The sequence below is a fragment of the Camellia sinensis genome, chromosome 14 (assembly GCF_055761805.1).
Source record: "Camellia sinensis isolate YWXY chromosome 14, ASM5576180v1, whole genome shotgun sequence".
In the NCBI taxonomy this organism is placed as follows: Eukaryota; Viridiplantae; Streptophyta; class Magnoliopsida; order Ericales; family Theaceae; genus Camellia; species Camellia sinensis.
In genome coordinates, this window is record NC_138974.1 from 102,634,232 (window position 1) to 102,651,144 (window position 16,913).

A 16,913-nucleotide genomic window follows, 5' to 3' on the forward strand; every position below is an offset into this window, starting at 1 on the left:
AGGGCTAAATGGCATACACACACACATGCACATAAGGGCCAACACTTAAGCACAAATCAAGCAACATTCAAGCACACTTGAAAGGGACAAACATGAACAATTAGCATGCATTATAAGCTTTGAAATCATGCTAATACATGGTGCCAAACCAAACAACAAATCAAGCCAAACATGCACCCAAATGGCCTAAGTGTTCGAAGCAAATCAATGAGGCATTGAACTACACTTAACATGACCAATCATGGCATGCGAGGAAAGACCAAAATTAGAGGTTTAACATGTTAAAACAAAACTAAAGGACTACTTAGATGGCATCTAAGTGGCCCAAATACAAAGGCATACACCATGGCCAAAACATGGAGCATTGCAACACATGCTTTCAAAGCATTAAAGAGGCATGCAAGGCAATCAAACAAGCATGGAAATGGGACTGAAATGGCATGTAGAATGATCCCAAATCACCAAAACAATGCAAAGATGGCATGCTACACATGCACATACTCAAGGCCAACAAGCCCAAATACAAAGGAGCTATATCAAGCATGCCAAGATCAACCCAAACGACTATGGACAGAGCTAAAACATGGCAAGATATGCACAAAATCTTCACAAATACAAGCCTAAAACATGCTCTAACAAAGGCTAACAACCTAGAACATGTTAAGGCACAAATAAGGCATTACATGGCAACTATGCTAAGCATGCATGGAGTTCCAAAACCGTCTTGAAATCATGTTATATTATAGACATATAAGCATGAAAAACAAACCAAACATGCTCAACACACACTCAAGCATAGGCTTTCTTAAGAGGCCAAAACATGCCCTTTTCAAGGACAACAAGGAGAGGGGGTGGCCCTCTCCTTCTTGGGACTTCAAAGCATCATCTTCACCACTGAAATCCCTCAAGATTTCAGTGGTGAGGAGACCTCAACACCAAAATCCCGGAGCTAACACAAAATGGCTCAAAATGAGGCCTTTTGAGGCCTAAGGGTGGTCAACAACCCTCAAACAACAAAACACTCTTAATAAACAATAAAGAGGGCCTAAAAACAGAAATTTTTTATGTTATACAATAAGCACAAAAACAGCTCTAAGATAGGTATAAAATTAATGCAAGAATGGAAAAAAAAAGGACTAGAATCTCACCCTTGAAGACCCCTTTACAAATGGTGCTCCAATGGCCTCCTTGAGCTTGAATCCAACACCAAAATCTCAAAACACACTCTTTAGAACCTCAGCTCCAAGAGGAAGGTGAAACACTAGGTGTTTGTGTGCAATAGTGAGACACAAAACACCTAGTGTACAAATAAGAGGGAAAGAGAGATAGAGAGTGTATATCTAACCCTAACCCTAGAAAAACCAGAGCTTGGTCTGTATTTTCCTCCCTCAAAAATGTCTAAAAGCCTCTATTTTGCCTTAGAGAGAGACCCTCCCTATATGCCTCTTGTAAAGCTTACAAGACAAGCTTTGCAAGAGGGAGATCCCTCCATACACGTGTATGGAGGGGAGCAAAAGCAATACAGCTGTCTAAAAATATCTGCAAAAGCAGATGAACAGCAAACGGCCGGCCAAAAATGTCATCTTGGCCAAAAAGAGTGCCGACCGGCACAAAAGAGTGCTGACCGGCAACAAAGAGTGCCGGCCGGCAAACAATATTGCCGGTGGCAGCAAAAACCAGCCGGTGGCATCTAGCCACTGCCGGTGATGGGTGGGGATGGTCTACAAGCCCCACCCTGCCTCTCAAAGGCAAGATGCAAGTGTTTGGTGCAAAACCAGACACTAAACGGTCGAGTTCGGGGATCCTGAGGCAAGGCGCGCGAGCCGAGACCTCCGGGAACTCCAAACGAACACAAACAAGGATAATCACCGAGTGTTCAAACGGTGACGTCCAAGTCTTGAGGACGGTCAAAAATGGGGTGTCTACATTAGGCAAGAGTAATACTAGGTTGGGTGACCCCCTGGGTAGTCCTCGTGTGGTACACATTTTGCCATTTTATTTCTTCCCTTTTTTTTTTCACCTTTACCTAGACAACCTGTCCGATTTTTAGCCCATTCAATCACCTTCGCCTCCTTTTGGACAAATTTCTCGCTTTTAAACCATTTCCAGATTATTGTCATCCATTCAATTTCATTTTTTTCCGTCTTCTGCTTAAAACAATAAAGTCGCGATTAATTTTCCGGTGTTATCATACCAGTACCAATGCACTGGATCCCATCAGAACTCCGCAGTTAAGCATGCTTGGGTGAGAGTAGTACTAGGATGGGTGACACCCTGGGTACTCCTCATGTTGCACCCCTTTTGCTCTTTTTTTTTCTTCTTTTTTTTTTTTTCACCTTTCCCCGGACAACTCGTCCGATTTTTAGCACATTCAATCGGCTTCGTCTCCTTTTCGACAAATTTCTCGTTTTTAAACCATTTACATATTATACTCTTTTATTCAATTTCATTTTTTCCGGTCTACTGCTTAAAACAATAAAGTCACAGTTAATCTTCGAGTGCGATCATACCAGCACTAATTCCCTGGATCCTATCAGAACTCCGCAGTTAAGCGTGCTTGGGCGAGAGTTGTACTAAGATGGGTGACACCCTGGGAAGTCCTCGTGTTGTACCCCTTTTGCCATTTATTTTCCTCCTCTTTTTCTTTTTTTTTTTCTTTCTTTTTTTCACCCATCCCCTGACAACCTCTCCGTTTTTTAACCCATTCCCTCGCATTCGCCTTCTTTTGGACAAATTTCTCGCTTTTAATCCATTTCCAGATTATCCTCTTCCATCAAATTTCATTTTTGTCATCTTCTGCTGACAACAATCAAGTCGCAGTTAATCTTCGGATGCGATCATACCAGCACCAATGCACTGGATCCCATCAGAACTATGCAGTTAAGCATGCTTGGGAGAGAATAGAGCTGGGGTGGGTGACCCCCTAGGAAGTCCTTGTGTTGTACCCCTGTTGCCGTTGTTTTCTTCCCATTTTTTTTTCACCCTTACCCAGACAACTTGTCCGGCTTTTAGCCCATTCAATCGCCTTCGCCTCCTTTTCAACAAATTTCTCTCTTTTAAACTATTTCTAGATTATCCTCTTCCATTCAATTTCATTTTTTGTCCGCCTACTGCATAAAATAATAAAGTCGCAGTTAATCTTCGACTCCGAGCATACCAGCACTAATGCATCGGATCCCATCGAAATTACGCAAGTAAGCGTGTTTGGGCGAGAGTAGTTCTAGGATGGGTGACCCCCTGGGAAGTCCTCGTGTTGCACTCGTTTTGCCGTTTTTTTTTCTTCTCTTTCTTTTTTTGGTTTTCACCCTTCCCCAAACAACTTGTCCGATTTTCAGCGCATTCAATCGCCTTCGCCTCATTTTTCACAAATTTCTCACTTTTAAATCATTTCCAGATTATCCTCTTCCATTCAAATTCATTTTTTGTCCGTCTACTGCTTAAAACAATAAAGTCCCGGTTAATTTTTAGGTGCGATCATACCAGCACTAATGCACCGGATCCCATCAAAACTCCGAAATTAAGCATGTTTGGGCGAGAGTTGTACTAGGATGGGTGACACCATGGAAAATCCTCATGTTGCACCCCTTTTGTTGTTATTTTTTTCTCTTTTTTTTTTCTTTTTTTTTTATCCTACACTGGACATCCTGTCCGATTTTTAGCCCATTCAATCGCCTTCGCCTCCTTTTGACAAATTTCTTGCATTTAAACCATTTTCAGATTATCCTCTTCAATTCGATTTCATTTTTTGTCTGTCTTCTTCTTACAACAATTACGTCGCAATTAATCTTTGGGTGCGATCAAACTAGCACCATTGCACCGGATCCCATCATTACTCCGCAGTTAAATGTGCTTGGGCGAGAACAGTACTAGGATGGGTGACCCCCTAGGTAATCCTCGTGTTGCACCCTTTTTGTCATTTTTTTTCATCTCTTTTTTTTTTTTCACACCCTTCCCCGGACAACCTGTCCGACTTTTAGCCCATTCAATCGCCTTCGCCTCCTTTTCGACAAATTTCTCGCTTTTAAACCATCTCCAGATTATCCTCCTTAATTCAATTTTATTTTTTGTCCGTCATCTGCTTAAAACAATAAAGTCGCAGTTAATTTTCGGGTGCGATCATGCCAGCACCAATGCACCGGATCCGATCCAAACTTCGCAGTTAAGCGTGTTTGGGCGAGAGTAAGACTAGGATGGGTGACCCCCTGGGTAGTGCCCGTGTTGTACCCTTTTTGCCCTTTTTTTTCTCCTCATTTTTTTTTTCACCCTTACCTGGACAACCTGTCTGATTTTTAGCCTATTAAATCGCCTACGCCGCCTTTTCGACAAATTTCTCACTTCTAGACCAATTCCAGATTATCATCTTCCAATAAATTTCATTTTTTGTCCGCCTACTGCATACAAAAATAAAGTCGTGGTTATTCTTCAGGTGCGATCAAACCAGCACTAATGCACCGGATCCCATCGGAACTACGCTGGTAAACATGCTTGGGGGAGAGTAGTACTAGGATGGGTGACCCCCTGGGAAGTCCTCGTACAACACCCCTTTTGCCGATTTTTTTCTTCTCATTTTCTTTTTTTTTCACCGTTCCTCGGACAACCTGTCCGATTTTATGCCCATTTAATCGCCTTCGCCTCCTTTTCGACAAATTTCTCACATTTAAACCATTTCCAGATTATCATCTTCCATTAAATTTCATTTTTTTGTCCGCCTACTGGTTAAAAAAATAAAGTCATGGTTAATCTTTAGTTGCGATCATACCAACACTAATGCACCAAATCCCATTAGAACTCCGCAATTAAGTGTGTTTGGACGAGAGTAGTACTAGGATGGGTAACCCCCTGGGAAGTCCTCGTGTTGAACTCCTTTTGCCGTTTTTTTTCTTCTCTTTTTTTCTTTTTCACCCTTCCCCAAACAACCTCTCCAATTCTTAGGCCATTCAATCGCCTTCGCCTCCTTTTTGACAAATTTCTCGCTTTTACACCATTTCCAGGATTCTCCTCTTCCATTCCATTTCATTTTTGCCCGTCTACTGCTTACAACAATAAAGTCGCCGTTAATCTTCAGGTGCGATCATACCAGCACTAATGCACCAGATCCCATCGGAACTCCGCAGTTAAGCTTGCTTAGGAGAAAGTTGTACTAGGATGGGTGAGACCCTGAAAAGTCCTCGTGTTACACCCCTTTTGTCATTTTTTTTCATCTCTTTCTTTTTTTTTCTTCACCCTTTCCCGAACAACCTGTCCGATTTTTAGCCCATTTAATCGTCTTTGCCTCCTTTTCGACAAATTTCTTGTTTTTTTATCAGTCTTCTGCTTAAAACAATAAAGTCGCGGTTAATTTTCGGGTGCGATCATACCAGCACAACGCACCGGACCCATCCAAACTCCACAGTCAAGCGTGCTTGGGCGAGAATAATACTAGGATGGGTGACCCCCTCGGTAGACCCCGTGTTGTACCCCTTTTTCCCTTTTTTTTCTTCTCATTTCTTTCTTTTTCACCCCTACCCGGACAACCTGTCTGATAATTAGCCCATTCAATCGTTTTCGCCTCTTTTTCGACAAATTTCTCGCTTTTAAACCATTTCCAGATTATCTACTTCCATTCAATTTCGTTTTTTATCCGTCGACTACTTAAAACAATAAAGTCGCGGTTAATCTTCGGGAGCGATCATACCAGCACTAATGCATCGGATCCCATCAGAACTACGCAGTTATTCGTGCTTGGGCGAGAGTAGTACTAGGATGGGTGACCCCTTGGGAAGTCCCCATGTAGCATCCCTTTTGCCGTTTTTTTTTTTTTTTTTCACACTTCCCCGGACAAATTGTCCGATTTTAGCCCAATCAATCGCCTTCGCCTCCTTTTTGACAAATTTCTTGCTTTTAAAACATTTCTAGATTATCCTCTAACATTCACTTTCATTTTTTTTCCATCCACAGCTTGAAACAACAAAGTCGCGATTAATTTTCGGGTGCGATCATACCAGTACTGATACACCGAATCCCATCAGAACTACGCAGTGAAGTGTGCTAGGGCGAGAGTAGCACTAAGATAGGTGACCCCCTGGTAAGTCCTCGTGTTGCACACATCTTGCTGCACACCTCTTGCTGTTTATTTTCTTATTATTTTTTTTTACCCTTCCCAGGACAACCTATCCGATTTTTAGCCCATTCAATCGCCTTTGCCTCCTTTTCGACAAATTTCTCGCTTTTAGGCCATTTTCAGATTATTCTATTCCATTCAATTTCATTTTTTGTCCGTCTACTACTTATAATAATAAAGTCATGGTTAATCTTTGGGTGCGATCATACCAACACTAATGCACCGGATCCCATCAAAACTCCGCAGTTAAGCGTGCTTGGGCGAAAGCAATACTAGGATGGGTGACCCCGTGAGAAGTCCTCGTGTTGCACACCTTTTTTTTTTTTTCTCCCTTCCCCGGACAACCTGTCCAATTTTTAGCACATTCAATCGCCCTCGCCTCCTTTTCGACAAATTTCTCGCTTTTAAATCATTTCCAGATTATCCTATTCCATTCAATTTCATTTTTTGTCCGTCGACTGCTTAAAATAATAAAGTCGCGGTTAATCTTCGGTTGCGATCATACCAGCACTTATGCACCGGATCCCATCAAAACACCGCCGTTAAGCATGCTTTGACGAGAGTAGTACTAGGATGGGTGACCCCCTAGGAAGTCCTCGTGTTGCAACCCTTTTGCCCCCTCTTTTTTTTTTTTTTTTTTTCCAACCTTCCCCGAACAACTTGTCTGATTTTTAGCCCATTCAATCGCCTTCGCCTTCTTTTCGACAAATTTCTCGGTTTTGACCCATTTCCAGATTATCCTATGACATTCAATTTCATTGTTTGTTCGTCTACTGCTTAAAACAATAAAGTTGCGGTTAATCTTTCGGTGCGATCATACCAGCACTAATGCACTGGATCCCATTAGAACTCCGCAGTTAAGCCTGCTTGGGCGAGAGTAGTAGTAGGATGGGTGACCCCCTGGGAAGTCTTCGTGTTGCAGCCCTTTTGTCCCCCTTTTTTTTTTTTTCAACCTTCCCTGGACAACTTGTCCGATTTCTAGCCCAATTAATCGCCTTCGCCTCCTTTTCTACAAATTTCTCGCTTTTAAACCATTTCCAGATTATCCTATTCCATTCAATTTAATTTTTGTCTGTCTACTGCTTAAAACAATAAAGTCGCTGTTAATCTTCGGGTGCGATCATGCAAGCACTAATCCACTGGATCCCCTTAGAACTCCGCAGTTAGGCGTACTTGGGCGAGAGTAGTACTAGGATGGGTAACCCCCTGGGAAGTCCTCGTGTTGCACCCCTTTTGGCCTTTTTTTTCTTCTCTGTTTTTTTTTTCACCATTCCCCAGACACCCTGTCCGATTTTTAGCCCATTTAATTGCCTTCGCCTCCTTTTTGACAAATTTCTCACTTTTAATTCATTTCCAGATTATCCTATTCCATTCAATTTCATTTTTGTCCGTCGAGTGCTTAAAACAATAAAGTCGCAGTTAATCTTTGGGTGCGATCATACCAGCACTAATGCACCGGATCCCTTTAGAACACCGAAATAAAGCGTGCTTGGACTATAGTAGTACTAGGATGGGTGATCCCCAGGGAAGTCCTCGTGCTGCAACCCTTTTGCCCAATTTTTTTTTTTTTTTTTTTTTTTTTTTCACCCTTCCCCAGACAACCTATCCGATTGTTAGCCAATTCAATCGCCTTTGCCTCCTTTTCGACAAATTTCTCGCTTTTAAATCATTTCTAGATTATCCTATTCTATTCAATTTCATTTTTTGTCCGTCGACTACTTAAAACAATAAAGTCGCGATTAATCTTTGGTTGCGATCATACCAGCACTAATGCCCCAGATCCCATCAAAACAACGCCATTAAGCGTGATTTGACGAGAGTAGTACCTGGATGGGTGACCCCCTGGGAAGTCCTCGTGTTGCAACCCTTTTGCCCCCTCTTTTTTTTTTTTTTTTTTTTTCACCCTTCCTCAGACAACCTGTGTGATTTCTAGCCCATTCAATCGCCTGCGCGTCCTTTTCGACAAATTTCTCGGTTTTGAACCATTTCCAGATTATCCTATTACATTCAATTTCATTTTTTTGTCCATCTACTGCTTAAAACAATAAAGTCGCGGTTAATCTTCGAGTGGGATCATACCACTACTAATGCACCAGATCCCATCGGAACTCCACAGTTAAGCGTGCTTGGGCGAGAGTAGTACTAGGATGGGTGCCCCCTGGGAAGTCCTCGTGTTGCACCCCTTTTTCCCCCTTTTTCTTTTCTTTTATTTTTTTCACCCTTCCTCGGAAAACTTGCCCGATTTGTAGCCCATTTAATCGCCTTCGCCTCATTTTCTACAAATTTCTCGCTTTTAAACCATTTCCAGATTATCCTATTCCATTCAATTTCATTTTTTGTCTGTCTACTGCTGCACTAATGCACCGGATCCCCTCCAAACTCCGCAGTTAGGCGTACATGGGCGAGAGTAGTACTAGGATGGGTGACCCCCTAGGAAGTTCTCGTGTTGCACCCCTTTTGCTCTTTTTTTTCATCTTTGTTTGGTTTTTTTTTTCCACCATTCCCCAGACAACCTGTCCGATTTTTAGCCCATTCATTCGTCTTTGCCACCTTTTCGACAAATTTCTCGCTTTTAATTCATTTCCAGATTATCCTACTCCATTCAATTTCATTTTTTGTCCGTCGACTACTTAAAACAATAAAGTCGCGGTTAATCTTCAGTTGCGATCATACCAGCACTAATGCACCGGATCCCTTCAAAACACCGTCGTTAAGCGTGCTGTGATATGAGTAGTACTAGGATGGGTGACCCCCTGGGAAGTCCACGTGTTGCAAACCTTTTGCCACCACCATTTTTTTTTTTACCCTTTCTCGGACAACCGGTCTGATTTTTAGCCCATTCAATCGCCTTTGCTTCCTTTTCGGCAGATTTCTCGGTTTTGAACCATTTCCAGATTATCCTATTACATTCAATTTCTTTTTTTGTCCGTCTACTGGTTAAAAGAATAAAGTTGCGGTTAATCTTTGGGTGCGATCATACTAGCACTAATGCACCGGATTCCATCAGAACTCTACAGTTAAGCGTGCTTGGGCGAGAGCAATAATAGGATGGGTGACCCCTGGGGAAGTCTTCGTGTTGCACCCCTTTTGCCCCTTTTTTTTATTTTATTTTATTTTTTTCACACTTCCCCGGACAACCTATCCAATTTTTAGCCCATTCAATCGCCTTCGCCTCCTTTTCTACAAATTTCTCGCTTTTAAACCATTTCCAGATTATCCTATTCCATTCAATTTCATTTTTTGTCCATCTACTGCTTAAAACAATAAAGTCGCGGTTAATCTTCAGGTGCGATCATGCCAGCACTAATGCACCGGATCCCCTCAGAACTCCGCAGTTAGGCGTACTTAGGTGAGAGTAGCACTAGGATGGGTGACCCACTGGGAAGTCCTCGTGTTGCACCCCTTTTGCCCTTTTTTTCCTCTCTGTTTTTTTTTTTCACCATTCCCTGGACAACCTGTCCGATTTTTAGCCTATTCAATTGTCGTCTTCTCCTTATCAACAAATTTCTCGCTTTTAATTCATTTCCTGATTATCCTATTCCATTCAATTTCATTTTTTATCCATCGACTGCTTAAAACAATAAAGTCGCGGTTAATCTTTGGGTGCGATCATACCAGCACTTATGCACCAGATCCCGTCAGAACACCGCAGTAAAGCATGCTTGGACGATAGTAGCGCTGGGATGGGTGATCGCCTGGGAAGTCCTCGTGTTGCAACCCTTTTTCCCAATTTTTTTTTTTTTTTCATCCTTCTCCGGACAACCTGTCCGATTTTTAGCCTACTCAATCGCCTTCGCCTCCTTTTGGACACATTTCTTGCTTTTAAATCATTTCAAGATTATCCTATTCTATTCAATTTCATTTTTTGTCCGTCGACTGCTTAAAACAACAAAGTCGCGGTAAATCTTCGGTTGCGATCATACCGGCACTAATGCACCGAATCCCATCAAAACACCGCCGTTAAGCGTGCTTGGACGAGAGTAGTGGTAGGATGGGTGACCCCCTGGGAAGTCCTCGTGTTGCAACCCTTTTGCCCCATTTTTTTTTTTTACCATTCCCCGGACAACCTGTCTGATTTTAACCCCATTCAATCGCCTTCGCCTCCTTTTCGACAAATATCTCGGTTTTAAACCATTTCCAGATTACCCAACTACATTCAATTTCATTTATTGTCTGTCTACGACTTAAAACAATAAAGTCGTGGTTAATCTTCGGGTGCCATCATACCAGCACTAATGCACCGGATCCCATCAGAACACCGCAGTTAAGCGTGCTTTGGCAAGAGTAATGCTCGGATGGTTGATCCCCTGGGAAGTCCTCGTGTTGCACCCCTTTTTCCCTCTTTTTTTTTTTGTTTTTTTTTCACCCTTCCCCGGACAACCTATCCGATTTTTAGCCCATGCAATCGCCTTCGCCTCCTTTTTGACAAATTTCACGCTTTTAAACCATTTCCTAATTATCCTATTACATTCAATTTCATTTTTTGTCCGTCGACTGCTTAAAAAAATAAAGTTGCGGTTAATCTTCGGGTCCGATCAAACCAGCACTAATGCAGTGGATCCCATCAGAACTCCGCAGTTATGCATACTTGGGCGAGAGTAGTACTAGGATGGGTGACCCCTGGGAAGTCCTCATGTTGCACCCCATTTACCGTTTTTTATTTTTCACCATTCCCTGGACAACTTGTCCGATTTTTGGTCCATTCAATCGCCTTCGCCTGCATTTCGACAAATTTCTTGCTTTTAAACTATTTCCATATTATCCTCTTCCCTTGAATTTCATTTTTTTTTCGGATACTGCTTAGAACAATAAAGTCACGATTAATCTTCAGGTGCGATCATACCAGCACTATTGCACCGGAACCCATAAGAACACCGCAGTTAATCGTGCCTGGACGAGAGTAGTACTAAGATGGGTGACCCTCGGCGAAGTCCTTGTGTTGCACCCGTTCTATCTTTTTTTTTTTTTTTTTTCACCCTGCCCTGGACAATCTATCCGATTTTTAGCCCATTCTATTGGCTTCCCCTCATTTTCGACAAATTTCTCGCTTTTAAACCATTTCCAGATTATCCTCTTCCATTCAATTTCATTTTTTGTCCGTCAACTACTGAAAACAATAAAGTCGCGGTCAATGTTCGGGTGCAATCATACAAGCACTAATGCACCGGATCCCATCAGAGCTCCGCAGTTAAGCATGTTTGGGCGAGAGTAGTACTAGGATGGGTGACCCCCGGCGAAGTCCTCGTGTTGCACCCCTTTTGCCCCTTTTTTTTTTTTTTTTAATCCTTCCCTGGCTAACCTGTTCGATTTTTAGCCCATTCAATCGCCTTCGCCTCCTTTACCAAAACTTTCTCGCTTTGAAACCATTTTCATTTTCATTTTCATTTTTTTTCGGGCTACTGCTTAAAACATTAAAGTCGTGGTTAACCTTCGGGTGCGATCATGCCAGCACTAATGCACCGGATCCCATCAGAACACCGCAGTTTAGAGTTCTAGGGCGAGAGTAGTACTAGGATGGGTGCCGCCTGGGAAGTCCTCGTGTTGCAACCCTTTTGCCCTTTTTTTTTTCACCTTTCCCCGGATAAACTATCCGATTTTTAGCCCATTCAATCTCCTTCGACTCCTTTTCGACAAATTTCTCATTTTTAAACCGTTTTCAGATTATCCTCTCCCATTCAATTTCATTTTTTGTCTGGCTACTGCTTAAAACAATAGGGTCGCGGTTCATCTTCGGGTGCGATCATACTAGCACTAATGCACCGGATCCCATCAGAACTACGCATTTAAGCGTGCTTTGGCGAGAGTAGTACTAGGATGGGTGACCACTTGGGAAGTCCACGTGTTGCAACCCTTTGCCCCTTTTTTTTTTTTTTTTTTTTCAACCCTTCCCAGACAACCAGTCCGATGTTTAGCCCATTCAATGACCTTCGCCTCCTTTTTGACAAATTTCTCGATTTTAAACAATAAAGTCGCGATTAATCTTTGGGTGCGATCATACTAGCACTAATGCACCGGATCCCATCAGAACACCGCAGTTAAGCGTGCTTGGATGAGAGTAGTACTAGGATGGGTGACCCGCTGGGAAGTCCTCATGTTGCAACCTTTTTGCCCCCCCTTTTTTTTCACCCTTCCCCCGACAACCTGTCTGATTTTTAGACCATTCAATCGCCTTCGCCACCTTTTCGACAAATTTCTCACTTTTAAACCATTTCCAAATTATCCTATTCGATTCAATATCATTTTTTATCCGTTTACTGCTTAAAAAAATAAAGTCGTGGTTAATCATCGGGTGCGATCATACCAGCACTAATGTAGCGGATCCCATTAGAATTCCGCAGTTAAGCGTGCTTGGGTGGGAGTAGTACTAGGTTGGGTGACCACCTGGGAAGTCCTCGTGTTGGAGACCTTTTGCCCATTTTTTTTTTCACCCTTTCCCAGATAGTCTGTCCGATTTTTAGCCCATTCAATCGCCTTCGAATCTTTTTCGACAAATTTCTCGCTTTTAAACCATTTCTAGATTATCCACTTCCATTCAATTTCATTTTTGTCCGGCTACTGCTTAAAACAATAAAGTTGCGGTTTATCTTCGGGTGCGATCATACCCACACTAATGCACCGGATCCCAACAGAACTCCGTAGTTTTGCATGCTTGGGCAAGAGTAGTACTGGTATGGATGACCCCTGGGAAGTCCTCGTCTTGCATCCCTTTTGCCCTTTTTTTTCTTCACTATTTTTTTTTTCCACCCTTCCCCAAACAACCTGTCCAATTTTTAGCCCATTCAATCACCTTCGCCTCTTTTTTGACAAATTTCTCTCTTTAGAACCATTTTCAAATTATCCTATTCCATTCAATGTCAGTTTTTGTCCGTCTACTGCTTATAACAATAAGGTCGTGGTTAATCTTCGGGTGAGATCATAACAGAACTAATGCACCGGATCCCATCAGAACTTCGCAGTTAGGCGTGCTTGGGCAAGAGTAGTACTAGGATGCTTGACCCCCTGGGAAGTCCTCGTGTTGCACCTCTTTTGCCCCTTTTTTTTCACCATTCCCCAGACAACCTGTCTGATTTTTAGCCCATTCAATCGCCTTCGCCTTCTTTTCGACAAATTTCTCGCTTTTAAACCATTTCCTGATTATCCTATTCCATTCAATTCATTTTTTGTCCCTCTACTGCTTAAAACAACAAAGTCGCGGTTAATCTTCGGGTACGATCAAACCAGCACTAACGCACCGAATCCCATCAGAACTCCGCAGTTATGCGTACTTGGGCGAGAGTAGTACTAGGATGGGTGACCCCCTGGGAATTCCTCGTGTTGCACCCCTTTTGCCGTTTTTTTTTTCACCCTTCCCCAGACAACCTGTCCGATTTTTTGCCCATTCAATCGCCGTCGCCTCATTTTCTTCAAATTTCTCGCTTTTAAACTATTTCCAGATTATCGTCTTCTATTGAATTTCATTTTTTGTCTGGATACTGCTTAGAACAATAAGGTCGCGATTAATCTTCGGGTGCGATCATACCAGCACTAATGCACCGAAACCCATCAGAACTCCGCAGTTAAACGTGCTTGGGCGAGAGTAGTACTAGGATGGGTAGCCCCCGACGAAGTCCTCGTGTTGAACCCCTTCTGCCCTCTTTTTTTTTTTTTTTTTTTTTTTCACCCTTCCCTCAACAACCTGTCCGATTTTTAGCCCATTCAATCGCCTTCCCCTCCTTTTCGACAAATTCGTCGCTTTTAAACCATTTCCAGATTATCCTATTCCATTAAATTTCATTTTTTGTCCGTCCACTACTTAAAGCAATAAAGTCGCGGTCTATCTTCGGGTGCAATCATACAAGCACTAATGCACCGGATCCCCTCAGAACTCCGCAGTTAAGCATGCTTGGGCGAGGGCAGTCCTCGTGTTGCACCCCTATTGCCCAAATTATTTTTTTTTTGCACACTTCCCGGGAAAACCTGTCCGATTTTTAGCCCATTCAATCGCCTTCGCGTCATTGACGAAAAATTTCTCGCTTTTAAACCATTTTAAGATTATCCACAGCCATTCAATTTCATTTTTTGTCCGGCAACTGCTTGAAACAATAAAGTCACGGTTAATCTTTGGGTGCGATCATACCAGCACTAATGCGACGGATCCCATAAGAATGCCGCTGTTTAGCGTGCTTGGGCGAAAGTAGTACTAGGATGGGTGACCCCCTAGGAAGTCCCCGTGTTGCAACCCTTTTGCCCTTTTTTTTTTTTCACCTTTGGCCGGATAAACTTTCTGATTTTTAGCCCAATCAATCTCCTTCAACTCCTTGTTGACAAATTTCTCGTTTTTAAACCATTTCCAGATTATCCTTTCCCATTCAATTTCATTTTTTGTCTGGCTACTGCTTAAAACAATAAGGTCACGGTAAATCTTCGGGTGCGATCATACCAGCACTAATGCACCGGATCCCATCAGAACTATGCATTTAAGTATGCTTCGGCGAGAGTAGTACTAGGATGGGTGACCCCCTGGGAAGTCCTCATGTTGCACCTCTTTTGTCCTTTTTTTTTTTTTTTTTTCACCCTTCCCCAGACAACCAGTCTGATTTTTATCCCATTCAATCACCTTCGCCACCTTTTCGAAAAATTTCTCGATTTTAAATCGTTTATAGATTATTGAATTCCATTCAATTTCATCTTTTGTCCGTCGACTGCTTGAAACAATAAAGTCGCGGTTAATCTTCGGGTGCGATCATACCATCACTAATGCACCAGATCCCATTAGAACACCGCAATTAAGCATGCTTGGATGAGAGAAGTACTAGGATGGGTGAACCCCTGGGAAGTCCTCGTGTTGCAACACTTTTGCCCCTTTTTTTTTTTTCACCCTTCCCCGGGCAACTTGTCTGATTTTTAGGCCATTCAATCGCCTTCGCCTCCTTTTCGACAAATTTCTCACTTTTAAACCATTTCCAAATTATCCTATTCCATTCAATATCATTTTTTATCCATCTACTGCTTAAAAAAATAAAGTCGTGGTTAATCTTCAGGTGCGATCATACCAACAATAATGTAGCAGATCCCATCAGAGTTCCGCAGCTAAGCGTGCTTGGGCGGGAGTAGTACTAGGATAGGTGACCCCTTAGGAAGTCCTCGTGTTGGACACCTTTTGCCCATTTTTTTTTTTCACCCTTCCCTGGACAGCCTGTCCGATTTTTAGCCCATTCAATCGCCTTGGCCTCTTTTTCGACAAATTTCTCGCTTTTTAAACCATTTCTAGATTATCCACTTCCCTTCAATTTCATTTTTTGTCTCGCTACTGCTTAAATCAATAAAGTTGCGGTTTATCTTCGGTGCGATCATACCAGCACTAATGTACCGGATCCCATCAGAACTCCGCAATTTAGCGTTCTTGGGCGAGAGTAGTACTAGGGTGGATGAACCCCGGGGAAGTCCTCGTGTTGCACCCCTTTTGCCCTTTTTTTTCTTCTCTGTTTTTTTTTTTTTTTTTTTCCACCCTTTCCCAGACAACCTGTCCAATTTTTAGCCCATTCAATCGCCTTCGCCTCCTTTTCGGCAATTTCTCTATTTTAAACGATTTTCAAATTGTCCTATTCCATTTAATTTCATTGTTTGTCCGTCTACTACTTATAACGATAAGGTCGTGGTTAATCTTCTAGTGACATCATACCAGGACTAATGGGCCGGATCCCATCAGAACTCCGCAGTCAGGCGTGCTTGGGCGAGAGTAGTACTTGGATGGTTGACCCACTGGGAAGTCCTTGTGTTGCACCCCTTTTGCCCTTTTTTTTTTTTTCACCCTTCCCCAGACAACCTGTCTGGGTTTTAGCCTATTCAATCGCCTTCGCCTCCTTTTCGACAAATTTCTCGCTTTTAAATCATTTCCAAATTATCCTATTCCGTTCAATTTCATTTTTTTTCGTCGACTGCTTAAGACAATAAAGTCGTGGTTAATCTTCGGGTACGATCATACCAGCACTAATGCACTGGATCCCATCAGAACTCCGCAGTTTAGCGTGCTTGGGCGAGAGTAGTACTGGGATAGGTCACCCCCTGGGAAGTCCTCGTGTTGCAACCCTTTTGCTCTTTTTTTTCTTCTCTGTTTTTTTTTTTTTCCATCCTTCCCCAGACAACCTGTCCGATTTTTTGCCCATTCAATCGCCTTCGCCCTTTTCAACAAATTTCTCTCTTTTAAACAACTTTCAGATTGTCCAATTCCATTCAATTTCATTTTTTGTCCGTCTACTGTTTATAACAAAAAGGTCATGGTTAATCTTCGAGTGAGATCATACCAGGACTAATGCACCGGATCCCATCAGAACTCCGCAGTTAGGCGTGCTTGGGCAAGAGTAGTACTAGGTTGGGTGACCCCCTGGGAAGTCCTCGTGTTGCACCGCTTTTGCCATTTTTTTTTCACCATTCCCCGGACAACCTGTCCGATTTTTTGCCCATTCAATCGCCTTCGCCTCATTTTCTTCAAATTTCTTGCTTTTAAACTATTTCCAGATTATCCTCTTCCATTCAATTTCATTTTTTGTCTGGATACTGCTTAGAACAATAAAGTCGCGATTAATCTTCGGGTACGATCATACCAGCACTAATGCACCGGAACCCATCAGAACTCCGCAGTTAAGCGTGCTTGGGCGAGAGTAGTACTAGGATGGGTGACCCCTGGCGAAGTCCTGATGTTGCACCGCTTCTGCCCTTTTTTTTCACGCTTCCCTGGACAACCTGTCCGATTTTTGGCCCATTCAATCGCCTTCCCCTCATTTTCAACAAATTTCTCGCTTTTAAATCATTTCCAGATTATCCTCTTCCATTC

At 42.6% G+C, this 16,913-nt stretch overlaps 11 non-coding genes and 36 pseudogenes across 11 annotated transcripts; all 47 read left to right on the forward strand.

Moving 5' to 3' along the window:
• Positions 1–2,180: 2,180 nt before the first annotated feature.
• LOC114275625 (5S ribosomal RNA) lies at positions 2,181–2,299 on the forward strand (annotated as a pseudogene).
• Positions 2,300–2,496: 197 nt separating this feature from the next.
• LOC114275618 (5S ribosomal RNA) lies at positions 2,497–2,615 on the forward strand. The gene has a single exon (XR_014355852.1). It is a non-coding gene; the product is annotated as a 5S ribosomal RNA (ribosomal RNA).
• Positions 2,616–2,829: 214 nt separating this feature from the next.
• On the forward strand, positions 2,830–2,948 carry LOC114275596 (5S ribosomal RNA; annotated as a pseudogene).
• A 195-nt stretch (positions 2,949–3,143) lies between these two features.
• On the forward strand, positions 3,144–3,262 carry LOC114275599 (5S ribosomal RNA; annotated as a pseudogene).
• Positions 3,263–3,466: 204 nt separating this feature from the next.
• On the forward strand, positions 3,467–3,585 carry LOC114275635 (5S ribosomal RNA; annotated as a pseudogene).
• Positions 3,586–3,789: 204 nt separating this feature from the next.
• LOC114275627 (5S ribosomal RNA) lies at positions 3,790–3,908 on the forward strand (annotated as a pseudogene).
• A 200-nt stretch (positions 3,909–4,108) lies between these two features.
• LOC114275582 (5S ribosomal RNA) lies at positions 4,109–4,227 on the forward strand (annotated as a pseudogene).
• Positions 4,228–4,424: 197 nt separating this feature from the next.
• On the forward strand, positions 4,425–4,543 carry LOC114275587 (5S ribosomal RNA; annotated as a pseudogene).
• Positions 4,544–4,745: 202 nt separating this feature from the next.
• LOC114275621 (5S ribosomal RNA) lies at positions 4,746–4,863 on the forward strand (annotated as a pseudogene).
• A 200-nt stretch (positions 4,864–5,063) lies between these two features.
• On the forward strand, positions 5,064–5,182 carry LOC145812424 (5S ribosomal RNA; annotated as a pseudogene).
• A 161-nt stretch (positions 5,183–5,343) lies between these two features.
• LOC114275647 (5S ribosomal RNA) lies at positions 5,344–5,460 on the forward strand (annotated as a pseudogene).
• A 200-nt stretch (positions 5,461–5,660) lies between these two features.
• On the forward strand, positions 5,661–5,779 carry LOC114275626 (5S ribosomal RNA; annotated as a pseudogene).
• A 188-nt stretch (positions 5,780–5,967) lies between these two features.
• LOC114275630 (5S ribosomal RNA) lies at positions 5,968–6,086 on the forward strand (annotated as a pseudogene).
• A 209-nt stretch (positions 6,087–6,295) lies between these two features.
• Positions 6,296–6,414, forward strand: LOC114275601 (5S ribosomal RNA). The gene has a single exon (XR_003633767.1). It is a non-coding gene; the product is annotated as a 5S ribosomal RNA (ribosomal RNA).
• A 177-nt stretch (positions 6,415–6,591) lies between these two features.
• Positions 6,592–6,710, forward strand: LOC114275615 (5S ribosomal RNA; annotated as a pseudogene).
• A 196-nt stretch (positions 6,711–6,906) lies between these two features.
• On the forward strand, positions 6,907–7,025 carry LOC114275620 (5S ribosomal RNA). Its single transcript, XR_003633776.2, has one exon. It is a non-coding gene; the product is annotated as a 5S ribosomal RNA (ribosomal RNA).
• A 187-nt stretch (positions 7,026–7,212) lies between these two features.
• Positions 7,213–7,331, forward strand: LOC114275611 (5S ribosomal RNA; annotated as a pseudogene).
• Positions 7,332–7,528: 197 nt separating this feature from the next.
• On the forward strand, positions 7,529–7,647 carry LOC114275649 (5S ribosomal RNA; annotated as a pseudogene).
• A 201-nt stretch (positions 7,648–7,848) lies between these two features.
• On the forward strand, positions 7,849–7,967 carry LOC114275591 (5S ribosomal RNA; annotated as a pseudogene).
• A 198-nt stretch (positions 7,968–8,165) lies between these two features.
• LOC114275614 (5S ribosomal RNA) lies at positions 8,166–8,283 on the forward strand (annotated as a pseudogene).
• A 153-nt stretch (positions 8,284–8,436) lies between these two features.
• On the forward strand, positions 8,437–8,555 carry LOC114275594 (5S ribosomal RNA; annotated as a pseudogene).
• Positions 8,556–8,759: 204 nt separating this feature from the next.
• On the forward strand, positions 8,760–8,878 carry LOC114275637 (5S ribosomal RNA; annotated as a pseudogene).
• Positions 8,879–9,066: 188 nt separating this feature from the next.
• Positions 9,067–9,185, forward strand: LOC114275613 (5S ribosomal RNA; annotated as a pseudogene).
• Positions 9,186–9,384: 199 nt separating this feature from the next.
• Positions 9,385–9,503, forward strand: LOC114275631 (5S ribosomal RNA; annotated as a pseudogene).
• A 198-nt stretch (positions 9,504–9,701) lies between these two features.
• LOC114275583 (5S ribosomal RNA) lies at positions 9,702–9,820 on the forward strand (annotated as a pseudogene).
• A 189-nt stretch (positions 9,821–10,009) lies between these two features.
• On the forward strand, positions 10,010–10,128 carry LOC114275622 (5S ribosomal RNA; annotated as a pseudogene).
• A 185-nt stretch (positions 10,129–10,313) lies between these two features.
• On the forward strand, positions 10,314–10,432 carry LOC114275642 (5S ribosomal RNA; annotated as a pseudogene).
• Positions 10,433–10,627: 195 nt separating this feature from the next.
• On the forward strand, positions 10,628–10,745 carry LOC114275638 (5S ribosomal RNA; annotated as a pseudogene).
• Positions 10,746–10,929: 184 nt separating this feature from the next.
• On the forward strand, positions 10,930–11,048 carry LOC114275623 (5S ribosomal RNA; annotated as a pseudogene).
• A 189-nt stretch (positions 11,049–11,237) lies between these two features.
• On the forward strand, positions 11,238–11,356 carry LOC114275586 (5S ribosomal RNA). Its single transcript, XR_003633764.1, has one exon. It is a non-coding gene; the product is annotated as a 5S ribosomal RNA (ribosomal RNA).
• Positions 11,357–11,532: 176 nt separating this feature from the next.
• LOC114275607 (5S ribosomal RNA) lies at positions 11,533–11,650 on the forward strand (annotated as a pseudogene).
• Positions 11,651–11,832: 182 nt separating this feature from the next.
• LOC114275643 (5S ribosomal RNA) lies at positions 11,833–11,951 on the forward strand. Its single transcript, XR_003633781.2, has one exon. It is a non-coding gene; the product is annotated as a 5S ribosomal RNA (ribosomal RNA).
• A 133-nt stretch (positions 11,952–12,084) lies between these two features.
• Positions 12,085–12,203, forward strand: LOC114275632 (5S ribosomal RNA). Its single transcript, XR_003633778.1, has one exon. It is a non-coding gene; the product is annotated as a 5S ribosomal RNA (ribosomal RNA).
• A 184-nt stretch (positions 12,204–12,387) lies between these two features.
• LOC114275616 (5S ribosomal RNA) lies at positions 12,388–12,506 on the forward strand (annotated as a pseudogene).
• Positions 12,507–12,688: 182 nt separating this feature from the next.
• LOC114275595 (5S ribosomal RNA) lies at positions 12,689–12,806 on the forward strand (annotated as a pseudogene).
• A 199-nt stretch (positions 12,807–13,005) lies between these two features.
• LOC114275640 (5S ribosomal RNA) lies at positions 13,006–13,124 on the forward strand (annotated as a pseudogene).
• Positions 13,125–13,304: 180 nt separating this feature from the next.
• LOC114275600 (5S ribosomal RNA) lies at positions 13,305–13,423 on the forward strand. Its single transcript, XR_003633766.2, has one exon. It is a non-coding gene; the product is annotated as a 5S ribosomal RNA (ribosomal RNA).
• A 182-nt stretch (positions 13,424–13,605) lies between these two features.
• On the forward strand, positions 13,606–13,724 carry LOC114275612 (5S ribosomal RNA; annotated as a pseudogene).
• A 478-nt stretch (positions 13,725–14,202) lies between these two features.
• LOC114275639 (5S ribosomal RNA) lies at positions 14,203–14,321 on the forward strand (annotated as a pseudogene).
• A 184-nt stretch (positions 14,322–14,505) lies between these two features.
• LOC114275628 (5S ribosomal RNA) lies at positions 14,506–14,624 on the forward strand (annotated as a pseudogene).
• A 190-nt stretch (positions 14,625–14,814) lies between these two features.
• On the forward strand, positions 14,815–14,933 carry LOC114275641 (5S ribosomal RNA; annotated as a pseudogene).
• Positions 14,934–15,118: 185 nt separating this feature from the next.
• Positions 15,119–15,237, forward strand: LOC114275588 (5S ribosomal RNA; annotated as a pseudogene).
• Positions 15,238–15,421: 184 nt separating this feature from the next.
• On the forward strand, positions 15,422–15,540 carry LOC114275610 (5S ribosomal RNA). The gene has a single exon (XR_003633775.1). It is a non-coding gene; the product is annotated as a 5S ribosomal RNA (ribosomal RNA).
• A 207-nt stretch (positions 15,541–15,747) lies between these two features.
• LOC114275581 (5S ribosomal RNA) lies at positions 15,748–15,866 on the forward strand (annotated as a pseudogene).
• A 184-nt stretch (positions 15,867–16,050) lies between these two features.
• Positions 16,051–16,169, forward strand: LOC114275604 (5S ribosomal RNA). The gene has a single exon (XR_003633770.2). It is a non-coding gene; the product is annotated as a 5S ribosomal RNA (ribosomal RNA).
• A 200-nt stretch (positions 16,170–16,369) lies between these two features.
• Positions 16,370–16,488, forward strand: LOC114275605 (5S ribosomal RNA). Its single transcript, XR_003633771.1, has one exon. It is a non-coding gene; the product is annotated as a 5S ribosomal RNA (ribosomal RNA).
• A 181-nt stretch (positions 16,489–16,669) lies between these two features.
• LOC114275606 (5S ribosomal RNA) lies at positions 16,670–16,788 on the forward strand. The gene has a single exon (XR_003633772.1). It is a non-coding gene; the product is annotated as a 5S ribosomal RNA (ribosomal RNA).
• Positions 16,789–16,913: the final 125 nt, after the last annotated feature.